Genomic DNA, 11198 nt, shown 5'->3' on the forward strand with positions numbered 1-11198 from the left:
GTCAGTGCAGCCTCATCAGTGCCCATCAGTGAGGGAGAAAACTTGCTTATTTACAAAATTTTATAACAAACTATAAACCGAAAATTTTCGGTCTTTTTTTTATTTGTTTAGCAAAAATAAAAACCCCAGAGTTGATCAAATACCACCAAAATAAAGCTCTATTTGTGGGAACAAAATTATAGAAATTTTGTTTGGGTACAGTGTAGCATGACTACGAAATTGTCATTTAAAAAGCGGCAGCGCTGAAAGCTGAAAATTTGCTTGGAAGGGGGGAAAGCGCCCGATATTGAAGTGGTTAACCACTTGCCAACCGCCTCATGTAGAAGTATGGCGGCAAAGCAGCTCTCCTGCGCTGGAACATGTACTAGGTACCTGATCTGCACCTCAGGGCCGAGGGCGCCCACGTGCATACTTCAGGTCCAGGCCAATGATTTTTGGTCTGAACCTGCTAATTGGTTCTACCAAATCACAGATCAGCCTGTGCCTGAAATGATGAGATATTTGCTCCTGGAGCCCTTTCGCTTCCAGAGAGAGAAGAAGAGATCGTTCACAGCGAGTCAAAGCAGCACACTTACACCACAGTAAGGCACATTTTAACCCCAGTGGTGGCTCGTGCTCAAAATTTGGGGGGGCGCAAACAAACTGAAAAATTAAACTGTTATGCTGCGTACACGCGACTAGACTTTCCGGAAGACTAGGTCCGAAGGGATTAGTCCGTTCGACAATCCGATCGTGTGTGGGCTAGTCCGATCGTTTTTAGAAAAATAGATCTGATGGACCTAGAAATAGAACATGTTTCAAATCTATCCGACGGACTCAATTCCAACAGACTAAAATGGGAAAAACCGTTTGTCTGTGTGCTGGTCAGATGGACTAAATACGAAGCAAGGGCAGCTATTGGCTACTGGCTATTGAACTTTCTTGTTTAGTCCCCTCTTACGTCATCATGTTCAAAACGAACGGACTTTCGAATGGACTTAGTCCGATCGTGTGTGGCCAAGTCCATTCATTCGGAAAGTCCATCGGAACTCCGCCGAAAGTCCATCGGGAAGACCATCGGACCTTGTCTGCAGGAAATTCCGGTCGTGTGTACGCGGAATAAGTAATGCAGGACTGTAAATAGCCATTTATCAGGTGATTATGTATCATTACTGCTAAATAAAACTGTGCCCGTCAATTTCAGCCCCACTGTGCCCATCAATTGCAGCTTCATTGTGCCCATCATATGCAGCCTCACTGTGCCCGTCACAGTAGGCCAATCACATTCACATTTCAAGTAAAAGAAAGTAAAACCACTTAACATAAGGTGTCCTCATCAGAGCCCCCTTTTACATCAGGTGTCCCAATCATAGTCCACCTTTACAACAGGTGTCCCCCTTTATAACAGGTATCCCAATCAGAGTCCCCCTTTACAGCAGGTGCCCCCCTTTATAACAGGTATCCAAATCAGAGTCCCCCTTTACAGGTGTACCCATCAGCATCCCCCTATAAATCAGGTGTCCTCATCAGAGTTCCTATTTACATCATGTGTCCCCATCAGAGTCCCCCTTTACATCAGATGTCCCCATCAGAGTCCCCCTTTACATTAAATGTCCCCATCAGAGCCCCCCTATACAGCAGATGTCACCATCAAAGCCCCCCGTTACATCAGATGTCACCATCAGAGTCCTCCTTTACATTAGATATCCCCATCAGAGTCCTCCTTTACATTAGATGCCACCATAAGAGCCCCCCTTTACATTAGATGTCCCCATCAGAGACCTCCTTTACATTAAATGTCCCCATCAGAGTCCTCCTTTACATCAGATGTCTCCCCTCTCCCCCTCCTACTTACAGCTCTCACACAAGTCGCCTATTATCCACCTTTGGATGGCTGGGATGAGTGAGAGAAATTGGAAGTGGAGGCACAGGATCCGCCAATCACACACCAGAGCAGGGCCCAATGCTATAGACCAGTGATGGCGAACCTTGGCACCCCTGATGTTTTGGAACTACATTTCCCATAATGCTCTGGCACTCTGCAGTGTAGAAGAGCATCATGGGTAATGTATTTCTAAAACATCTGGAGTGCCAAGGTTCGCCATCACTGCTATAGACTATAGAAGGAGTGTTCAGGGTGCAGAGATCAGCACCTGGAGGACTTTCTAAAGGAAGACAATAGAGCTTGGGGGGGGGGGGCTGCTCCCCCACTACCTTAAAATCTATACCGGACCCAAAGGGCCTGGTATGGATTTTGGGGGGGACCCCACGCTTTTTTAGTTTTAATTTTGGCATGGAGTTCCCCTTATAATCTATACCAGACCCGAGGGGCCTGTTATGGATTTTGGGGGGGACCCCATGCCGTTTGTTTTCTTAATTCTGTCATAGGATTCCCCTTAACCACTTCAATGCACTGTATTATATACTCTGCACTGTATATATAGTCTACACTGAATACACTGTATATATTGTGGCAGCAGGCAGGTAAAATCACCTGGTTGTATTCAGGATGGGAAATATGTGTGTCCTAGATTCAGGCTTTATGCAGACTTTTACAATTAGAGGGGAAGAGTTAATGAGCCCAGCTGTAGTAAGTGGGCTCATTAAGACCTCTACAAAAAACCCCAGTATGCATAGGGAGATGCTCCATCCTGGAACCAGTTTTGTGTGTGTAGACTGGGGAGTCTGAGATCTGTTCTGTGCGGTGAGTTAACGCCTGTGTGGCAAACCCCTACAATAGAGAAAGGGACTGGGGCAGCACAAGGCTGCACCCAGTTGTTAGACAGGGAGTCTACATGTGTAGTTAGAGGTCAAGCTGACCAGGATTTATTTTCTTGTTTTATTTTGTTTGGCTGTTATATGTATCACTGCATGTAGCCTAAATAAACCGGATCTTTTATTTTTTGCACCTACACCGCTGTCTGCTGTGCCTGACTTTGTGTTGTGAACCCATCCAGGGGGTCACACACACCCGCTACCGAGCGAACCCCCTCACAATATATATATATATATATATATATATATATATATATATATATATATATATATATATATATATACTACATGGTATATACAATATCTCACAAAAGTGAGTAAACCCCTCACATTTTTGTAAATATTTTATTATATCTTTTCATGTGACAACACTGAAGAAATTACACTTTTGCTACAATGTAAAGTAGTGAGTGTACAGCTTGTATAACAGTGTCAATTTGCTGTCCCCTCAAAATAACTCAACACACAGCCACTAGTGTCTAAACCGCTGGCAACAAAAGTGAGTACACCCCTAAGTGAAAATGTCCAAATTGGGCCCAATTAGCCATTTGTCGGTGTCATGTGAGTTGTTAGTGTTACAAGGTCTCAGGTGGGAATGGGGAGCAGGTGTGTTAAATTTGGTATTATCGCTCTCACTCTCTCATACTGGTTATTGAATGTTCAATATGGCACCTCATGGGAAAGAACTCTCTGAGGATCTAAAAAAAAAGAATTGTTGCTCTACATAAAGATGGCCTAGGCTATTAGAAGATCGTCAAGACCCTGAAACTGAGCTGCAGCACGGTGGCCAAGATACAGCGGTTTAACAGGACAGGTTCCACTCAGAACAGGCCTCGTCATGGTTGACCAAAGAAGTTGGGGGCACGTGCTCAGCGTTATAACCAGAGGTTGTCTTTGGGAACTAGACATATGAGTGCTGCCAGCATTGCTGCAGAGGATAGAAGGGGTGGGGGGGGGTCAGCCTGTCAGTGCTCTGACCATACGCTGCACACTGCATCAAATTGGTCTGCATGGCTGTCATCCCAGAAGGAAGCCTCTTCTAAGGATAATGCACAAGAAAGCCTGCAGTTTGCTAAAGACAAGCAGACTAAGGGCATGAATTACTGGAACCATGTCCTGTGGTCTGATGAGACCAAGATAAACTTATTTGGTTCAGATGGTGTCAAGCGTGTGTGGCGGCAACCAGGTGAGGAGTACAAAGACAAGTGTGTCTTGCCTACAATCAAGCACGTGGTGGGAGTGTCATGGTCTGGGGCTACATGAGTGCTGCCGGCACTGCAGAGCTACAGTTCATTGAGGGAACCATGAATGCCAACATGTACTGTGACATGGGCATGGAGTTCACCAGAGGTTCACAGGTTGCCACTGGAGTCCTCTTCTACTCCTCCATGATGACATCACAGAGCTGGTGGATGTTATAGACCTTGCGCTCCTCCACCTTCTGTTTCAGGAGGCCCCACAGATGCTCAATAGGGTTTAGGTCTGGAGACATGCTGGGCCAGTCCATCACCTTTGCCCTCAGCTTCTTTAGCAAGGCAGTGGTCGTCTTGGAGGTGTGTTTGGGTTCCTTATCATTGCCCATGAAATACTGCCCTACGGCCCAGTCTCCCAAGAGAGTGGATCATGCTTTGCTTCAGTATGTCACAGTACATGTTGGCATTCATGGTTCCCTCAATGAACTGTAACTCTCCAGTGCCAGTGTTCTGGCAGATAGTGTCCTGCCATCATATAGTGTCCGCCCCGTACTGCGCATGCGCAGTACGGAGCAGACGAAGCTTCGGAAAATCTCCGAAGCTGAACGGCGCCTGCGCCCTGAGTGGAGGTGGTAGCCCCACCATCCAAGCGGACATAGGGTTCGGAAAATTAGAGGGCTTCGCTCACCACACTTTGGGCTCGACCTCGCTGCGCTTGGCTCTTTTTTATTCCTACTCTATGTCCACTTGGATGGTGGGGCTAGAACCTGGACTCGCGGCACAGGCACCGTTCATCCTCGGCTATTTTGGAATCTGTGTTGCTGTGTACTGCGCATGCGCAGTACACAGCGGACACTATCTGATGGGGACATTATATGACGGGACACCGGCAGCACTCATGCAGCCCCAGACCATAACACTCCCACCACCATGCTTGACTGTAGGCAAGACACACTTGTCTTTGTACTCCTGGCCTGGTGACAGATGTAGGTGGGCCATCAGTAGGTGACAGGTGTGGGTGGGCTCTCAGTAGATGACAGGTTTGGGTGGGCTCTCAGTAGATGACAGGTGTGGGTGGGCTCTCAGTAGGTGACAGGTGTGGGTGGGCTCTCAGTAGGTGACAGGTGTGGGTGGGCTCTCAGTAGGTGACAGGTTTGGGTGGGCTCTCAGTAGGTGACAGGTGTGGGTGGGCTCTCAGTAGGTGATAGGTGTGGGTGGGTCCTCAGTAGGTGACAGGTGTGGGTGAGCCCTCAGTAGGTAACAGGTGTGAGGGGTCCTCAGTAAGTGACAGGTGTGTGTGGGTCCTCAGTAGGTGACAGGTGTGGGTGGGTCCTCTCCTCAGTAAGTGACAGGTGTGAGGGGTCCTCAGTAGATGACAGGTGTGAGGGGCACTCAGTAGGTGACAGATGTGGGTGGGCTCTCAGTGGGTGACAGGTGTAAGTGGGTCCTCAGTAGGTGACAGGAGTGGGTGGGGTCTCAGTAGATGACAGGTGTGGGTGGGGTCTCAGTAGGTGACAGGTGTGGGTGAGGTCTCAGTTGATGACAGGTGTGGGTGGGTCCTTAGTTGATGACAGGTGTGGGTGGACTCTCAGTAGGTGACAGGTGTGGGTGGACTCTCAGTAGGTGACAGGTGTGGGTGGACTCTCAGTAGATGACAGGTGTGGGTGGACTCTCAGTAGGTGACAGGTGTGGGTGGGCTCTCAGTAGATGACAGGTGTGGGTGGTTCCTCAGTAGGTGACAGGTGTGGGTGGGTCCTCAGTAGATGACAGGTGTGGGTGGGGTCCTCAGTTGATGACAGGTGTGGGTAGACTCTCAGTTGATGACAGGTGTGGGTGGGGTCTCAGTAGGTGACAGGTGGGGTCTCAGTTGATGACAGGTGTGGGTGGGTCTCAGTAGGTGACAGGTGGGGTCTCAGTTGATGACAGGTGTGGGTGGGGTCTTAGTAGGTGACAGGTGGGGTCTCAGTTGATGACAGGTGTGGGTGGGTCTCAGTAGGTGACAGGTGGGGTCTCAGTTGATGACAGGTGTGGGTGGGGTCTCAGTAGGTGACAGATAGGGTCTCAGTTGATGACAGGTGTGGGTGGGGTCTCAGTTGATGACAGATGTGGGTGGGGTCTCAGTTGATGACAGGTGTGGGTGGGTCCTCAGTAGGTGATAGGTTCTCTTTATGAAATCTGCCATGTCTCTGTCCTCCCTCATTGAGTACAATGACAGTTCTGTATATATGGGGGGGGAATGGGGGTCCTTCCAGGGATGGATGATCCCGCACACTCTGTCCCTGGAAGGAGGGAAATCATACCTCCCAACATTCTGAGATGGGAATGAGGGACACCTATCAGCAAAAGTATGCAGGCATAGGGCACACCTCCTTATAGGAGAATTATACAAAACATAATGATTGGTTAAACCCACAAGGGCTTTTCTTACCTCTAATATTCCTTTATATTGGCTTTTGAAATTTGCAAATTAGAGATCAGATGAAAGGTTTGGCGCTGGGAAACACCTTTTGATAGATAAGTAGTGCATTTTATATACAACTCTATAGATCAGACCGACATGAGGGGGGAAGAGGGACAGTTCTCCGAACGATAGACAGAGGGACATTGCTCCGAATGAGGGACAGAGGGACATTGCTCCGAATGATAGACAGAGGGACATTGTTCGGAATTAGGGACAGAGGGACATTGCTCCGAATCAGGGACATTGCTCGGAATGAGGGACAGAGGGACATTGCTTGGAAACCCTCCTAGAAGTAACAGGTGAGAAGGGGGAGGGGGAGGGGCGGCCATTAGCGGGGCGGAGATGAGAGGAGAGGTGTGCGCACAGTGGGCGGGGACATCGGGAGGAGGAGCGCAGGCGGCGATCACACCGGAGAGGACGGGAGAAGATCGGATCTGTGCGGACTGGTGAGCCGGGAGGGGAGAGGGGGATGGGGATCACACCGGAATGTACAGTGCGGGGTTGTACAGTGCGAGCGGTAAGTGTAGTGAGGCAGAAGGAGGAGAGGAGTTATGGGGGATCTGATAGCTGTGGATAAATATGGGGGGTCTAATAACGAGTGGAGAGGAGTATGGTTGGTGGTGTCTGATAACGAGTGGAGAGGAGTATGGGGGGCTCTGATAGCGAGCGGTGAGGAGTGTGGCAGGAGACGGTAGGGGGCGGTGAGGAGTACGGTGGGGGCAGTGAGGAGTGTGGTGGGAGACGGTAGGGGGCGGTGAGGAGTACGGTGGGGGCGCTGAGGAGTGTGGCGGGAGACAGTAGGGGGGCGCTGAGGAGTGTGGCGGGAGACAGTAGGGGGGCGCTGAGGAGTGTGGCGGGAGACAGTAGGGGGGCGCTGAGGAGTGTGGCGGGAGACAGTAGGGGGGCGCTGAGGAGTGTGGCGGGAGACAGTAGGGGCGCTGAGGGAGTGTGGCGGGAGACAGTAGGGGGGCGCTGAGGAGTGTGGCGGGAGGCTGTAGGGGGGGCGCTGAGGAGTGTGGCGGGAGGCTGTAGGGGGGCGCTGAGGAGTGTGGCGGGAGACAGTAGGGGGGCGCTGAGGAGTGTGGCGGGAGACAGTAGGGGGGCGCTGAGGAGTGTGGCGGGAGACAGTAGGGGGGCGCTGAGGAGTGTGGCGGGAGACAGTAGGGGGGCGCTGAGGAGTGTGGCGGGAGACAGTAGGGGGGCGCTGAGGAGTGTGGCGGGAGACAGTAGGGGGGCGCTGAGGAGTGTGGCGGGAGACAGTAGGGGGGCGCTGAGGAGTGTGGCGGGAGACAGTAGGGGGGCGCTGAGGAGTGTGGCGGGAGGCTGTAGGGGGGGCGCTGAGGAGTGTGGCGGGAGGCTGTAGGGGGGGCGCTGAGGAGTGTGGCGGGAGGCTGTAGGGGGGGGCGCTGAGGAGTGTGGCGGGAGGCTGTAGGGGGGGCGCTGAGGAGTGTGGCGGGAGGCTGTAGGGGGGGCGCTGAGGAGTGTGGCGGGAGGCTGTAGGGGGGCGCTGAGGAGTGTGGCGGGAGGCTGTAGGGGGGGCGCTGAGGAGTGTGGCGGGAGGCTGTAGGGGGGGCGGTGAGGAGTGTGGCGGGAGGCTGTAGGGGGGGCGGTGAGGAGTCTGGCGGGAGACAGTAGGGGGGCGGTGAGGAGTGTGGCGGGAGGCTGTAGGGGGGCGGTGAGGAGTGTGGCGGTGGGGGGGGGGTGCTGAGGAGTGTGGCGGTAGGGGGGGGGGGGGGCGCTGAGGAGTGTGGCGGTAGGGGGGCGGGCGCTGAGGAGTGTGGCGGTAGGGGGGCGGGCGCTGAGGAGTGTGGCGGTAGGGGGGCGGGCGCTGAGGAGTGTGGCGGTAGGGGGGGCGGGCGCTGAGGAGTGTGGCGGTAGGGGGGGCGGGCGCTGAGGAGTGTGGCGGTAGGGGGGGGGGGCTGAGGAGTGTGGCGGTAGGGGGGGCGGGCGCTGAGGAGTGTGGCGGTAGGGGGGGGGCTGAGGAGTGTGGCGGTAGGGGGGGGGGGCTGAGGAGTGTGGCGGTAGGGGGGGGGGGGCTGAGGAGTTTGGCGGTAGGGGGGGGGGGCTGAGGAGTGTGGCGGTAGGGGGGGGGGGGCTGAGGAGTGTGGCGGTAGGGGGGGGGGCTGAGGAGTGTGGCGGGAGGCGTGGGGGGGGGGCGCTGAGGAGTGTGGCGGGAGGCGGTAGGGGGGGGCGTGCTGAGGAGTGTGGCGGGAGGCGGTAGGGGGGGGCGTGCTGAGGAGTGTGGCGGGAGGCGGTAGGGGGGGGCGTGCTGAGGAGTGTGGCGGGAGGCGGTGGGGGTGGGCCGCTGAGGAGTGTGGCGGGAGGCGGGTAGGGGGTGGGGCGTGCTGAGGAGTGTGGCGGTGGGGGGGGGCGCTGAGGAGTGTGGCGGGAGGGCGTGGGGGGGGGGGGCGTGCTGAGGAGTGTGGCGGGAGACGGTAGGGGGGGGGGCGCTGAGGAGTGTGGCGGAAGGCGGTGGGGGGGTGCTGAGGAGTGTGGCGGTGGGGGGGGCGCTGAGGAGTGTGGCGGGAGGCGTGGGGGGGGGGAGGGCGCTGAGGAGTGTGGCGGGAGGCGGTAGGGGGGGGCGTGCTGAGGAGTGTGGCGGTGGGGGGGGGGGGCGCTGAGGAGTGTGGCGGGAGGCGGTAGGGGGGGGGCGTGCTGAGGAGTGTGTGGCGTGGGGGGGGGGGGCGCTGAGGAGTGTGGCGGGAGGCGGTAGGGGGGGGCGTGCTGAGGAGTGTGGCGGTGGGGGGGAGTAGTGTGGTGGGAGGTGGTATGGGAGCAGTGAGGAGTGTGGCGGAGCAGTGAGGAGTGAAGACAGAGATAGGAGACATGAGACAAGGCAGTGTGGGCGGGAGGCGTGGGGGGGGGGCGCTGAGGAGTGTGGCGGGAGGCGGTAGGGGGGGGGGCGCTGAGGAGTGTGGTGGGAGGTGGTAGGGAGCAGTGAGGAGTGTGGCGGGAGCAGTGAGGAGGTGGTGGGAGGTGGTAGGGAGCAGTGAGGAGTGTGGCGTGAGTCGGTAGAGTGAATGATCTGGGCGGAGGATTCGGCGCGGTGTAGATTGGTCGTTTCTCTCCCATACATGTAGAGATGACCGATCTGCAGAGAAATGTCTCGTGTTATTCCTCATCTCCAGGACAGATCTCCTCTCTGATCATACATACAATACAGAGAGAGGAGATGGTAGGGAGTAGATGGAGAGGAGCGGGGTGTGGAGCACTCGGGGGTTTTGGCAGACGAGTAAAATCAGGGCGTGGGAACATCTATAGAGAGGAGTATAGTGATCCATAGGAGAGTCTGGGATGGGGGAGGGGTATGAAGTAATATAGATGTGTACACTGTGATCCGGGTTAATGACTTAATCGCTCCATTGTTTCAAGTTGGATTCTGTTCTATTGTGTTATGTTTGAAGTTACCATTTCTCCGAATGTCACCTCTGCTCCTAAGTTCATCCGATTTCCCCCCCCCCCCCCCCCAAATACCAGGACATCACCTGACCCCCCCCAAATACCAGGACATCACCTGACCCTCCCCCCCAATACCAGGACATCACCTGACCCCCCCCCCAATACCAGGACATCACCTGACCCCCCCCCAATACCAGGACATCACCTGACCCCCCCCCATATACCAGGACATCACCTGACCCCCCCCCCCCCCAAATACCAGGACATCACCTGATCTCCTCCCCCCCCCCCCCCCCAAATACCAGGACATCACCTGATCTCCTCCCCCCCCAACCACCAGGCCATCCTATGTGTGTACAGTTGCGGCCTCTCTACTGATCATTGTACTTTTCTGGTGTTAAGAAATTCCTGTAAATGAATTTTACTTTATTCATTTTTGATGCAACATTTGGAGGAAATCGTCGGTGTTGGGGGGGGGGGTCCTTTTTAGGGCTGCAACTAATGATTATTTTCATAATCGATTAGTTGGCCGATTATTGTTTTGATTAATCGGTTAACCACTTCAATACCGACACTTAAACACCTTCCTGCCCAGACCAATTTTGAGCTTTCAGCGCTGTCGCACTTTGAATGACAATTGCGCGGTCATGCTACACTGTACCCAAATGAAATTTTTATCATTTTTTTTCCCACAAATAGAGCTTTCTTTTGGTGGTATTTGATCACCTCTGCGGTTTTTATTTTTTGCTAAACAAATAAAAAAATACCAAAATTTTTTTTTGTTTCAGTTTCAAAACTTTGCAAATAAGTAAGTTTTCTCCTTCACTGATGGGCACTGATGGGGTTACACTGATGGGCAATGATAAGGCGTCACTGATGGGCACCGATGAGGTGGCACTGATGGACACTGATAGGCGGCACTGATGGGCGACACGGACGGGCACTGATAGGTGGCACAAATTGGCATGGATGGGCATGGGTAGGTGGCACAGGTGGGCATGGATGGGCACTGATAGGCGGCACACATGGGAACTGATAGGCGGCATTGTATTATAATATATTGTACTAATGGATGCCAATCAGTACCAAACAATAATGCATGCCAATCAGTGATGCCCATTATGGGCACTGATTGGCATCCATTATGGGCACTGATTGGCATCCATTGTGGCACTGACTGGAATCCCTGGTGGTCTAGGGTGACATAACCTTGTTCTGGGCATCCCTGGTGGTCTGGTGGCATCCCTGGTGGTCCAGTGTGGGCATCCTCGGGGGGGGGGGGGCTGTGCTGATAATCGATCAGCACAGACCCCCCCCCCTGTCAGAGGAGCAGCCGATCGGCTCTCCTCTACTCGCGTCTGACAGACGCGAGTGAGGAAAAGCCTATCACC

The 11198-nt window shown here is 54.0% G+C and overlaps 1 protein-coding gene across 1 annotated transcript in view; it reads left to right on the top strand.

Moving 5' to 3' along the window:
* Nucleotides 1-6832: 6832 nt before the first annotated feature.
* PACSIN3 (protein kinase C and casein kinase substrate in neurons 3) overlaps nucleotides 6833-11198 on the top strand; it is a 195036-nt gene continuing 190670 nt past the window's right edge. Inside the window, exon 1 of the mRNA XM_077461140.1 lies at nucleotides 6833-6854. The gene's annotated coding sequence lies outside the window, so the exon portion shown is untranslated. The remainder of the gene's footprint in view (nucleotides 6855-11198) is intronic.

The sequence above is a fragment of the Lithobates pipiens genome, unplaced genomic scaffold (genome assembly GCF_037356315.1).
Source record: "Lithobates pipiens isolate NorthernLeopardFrog02 unplaced genomic scaffold, aLitPip1_a1.2 Scaffold_10, whole genome shotgun sequence".
NCBI lineage: Eukaryota > Metazoa > Chordata > Amphibia > Anura > Ranidae > Lithobates > Lithobates pipiens.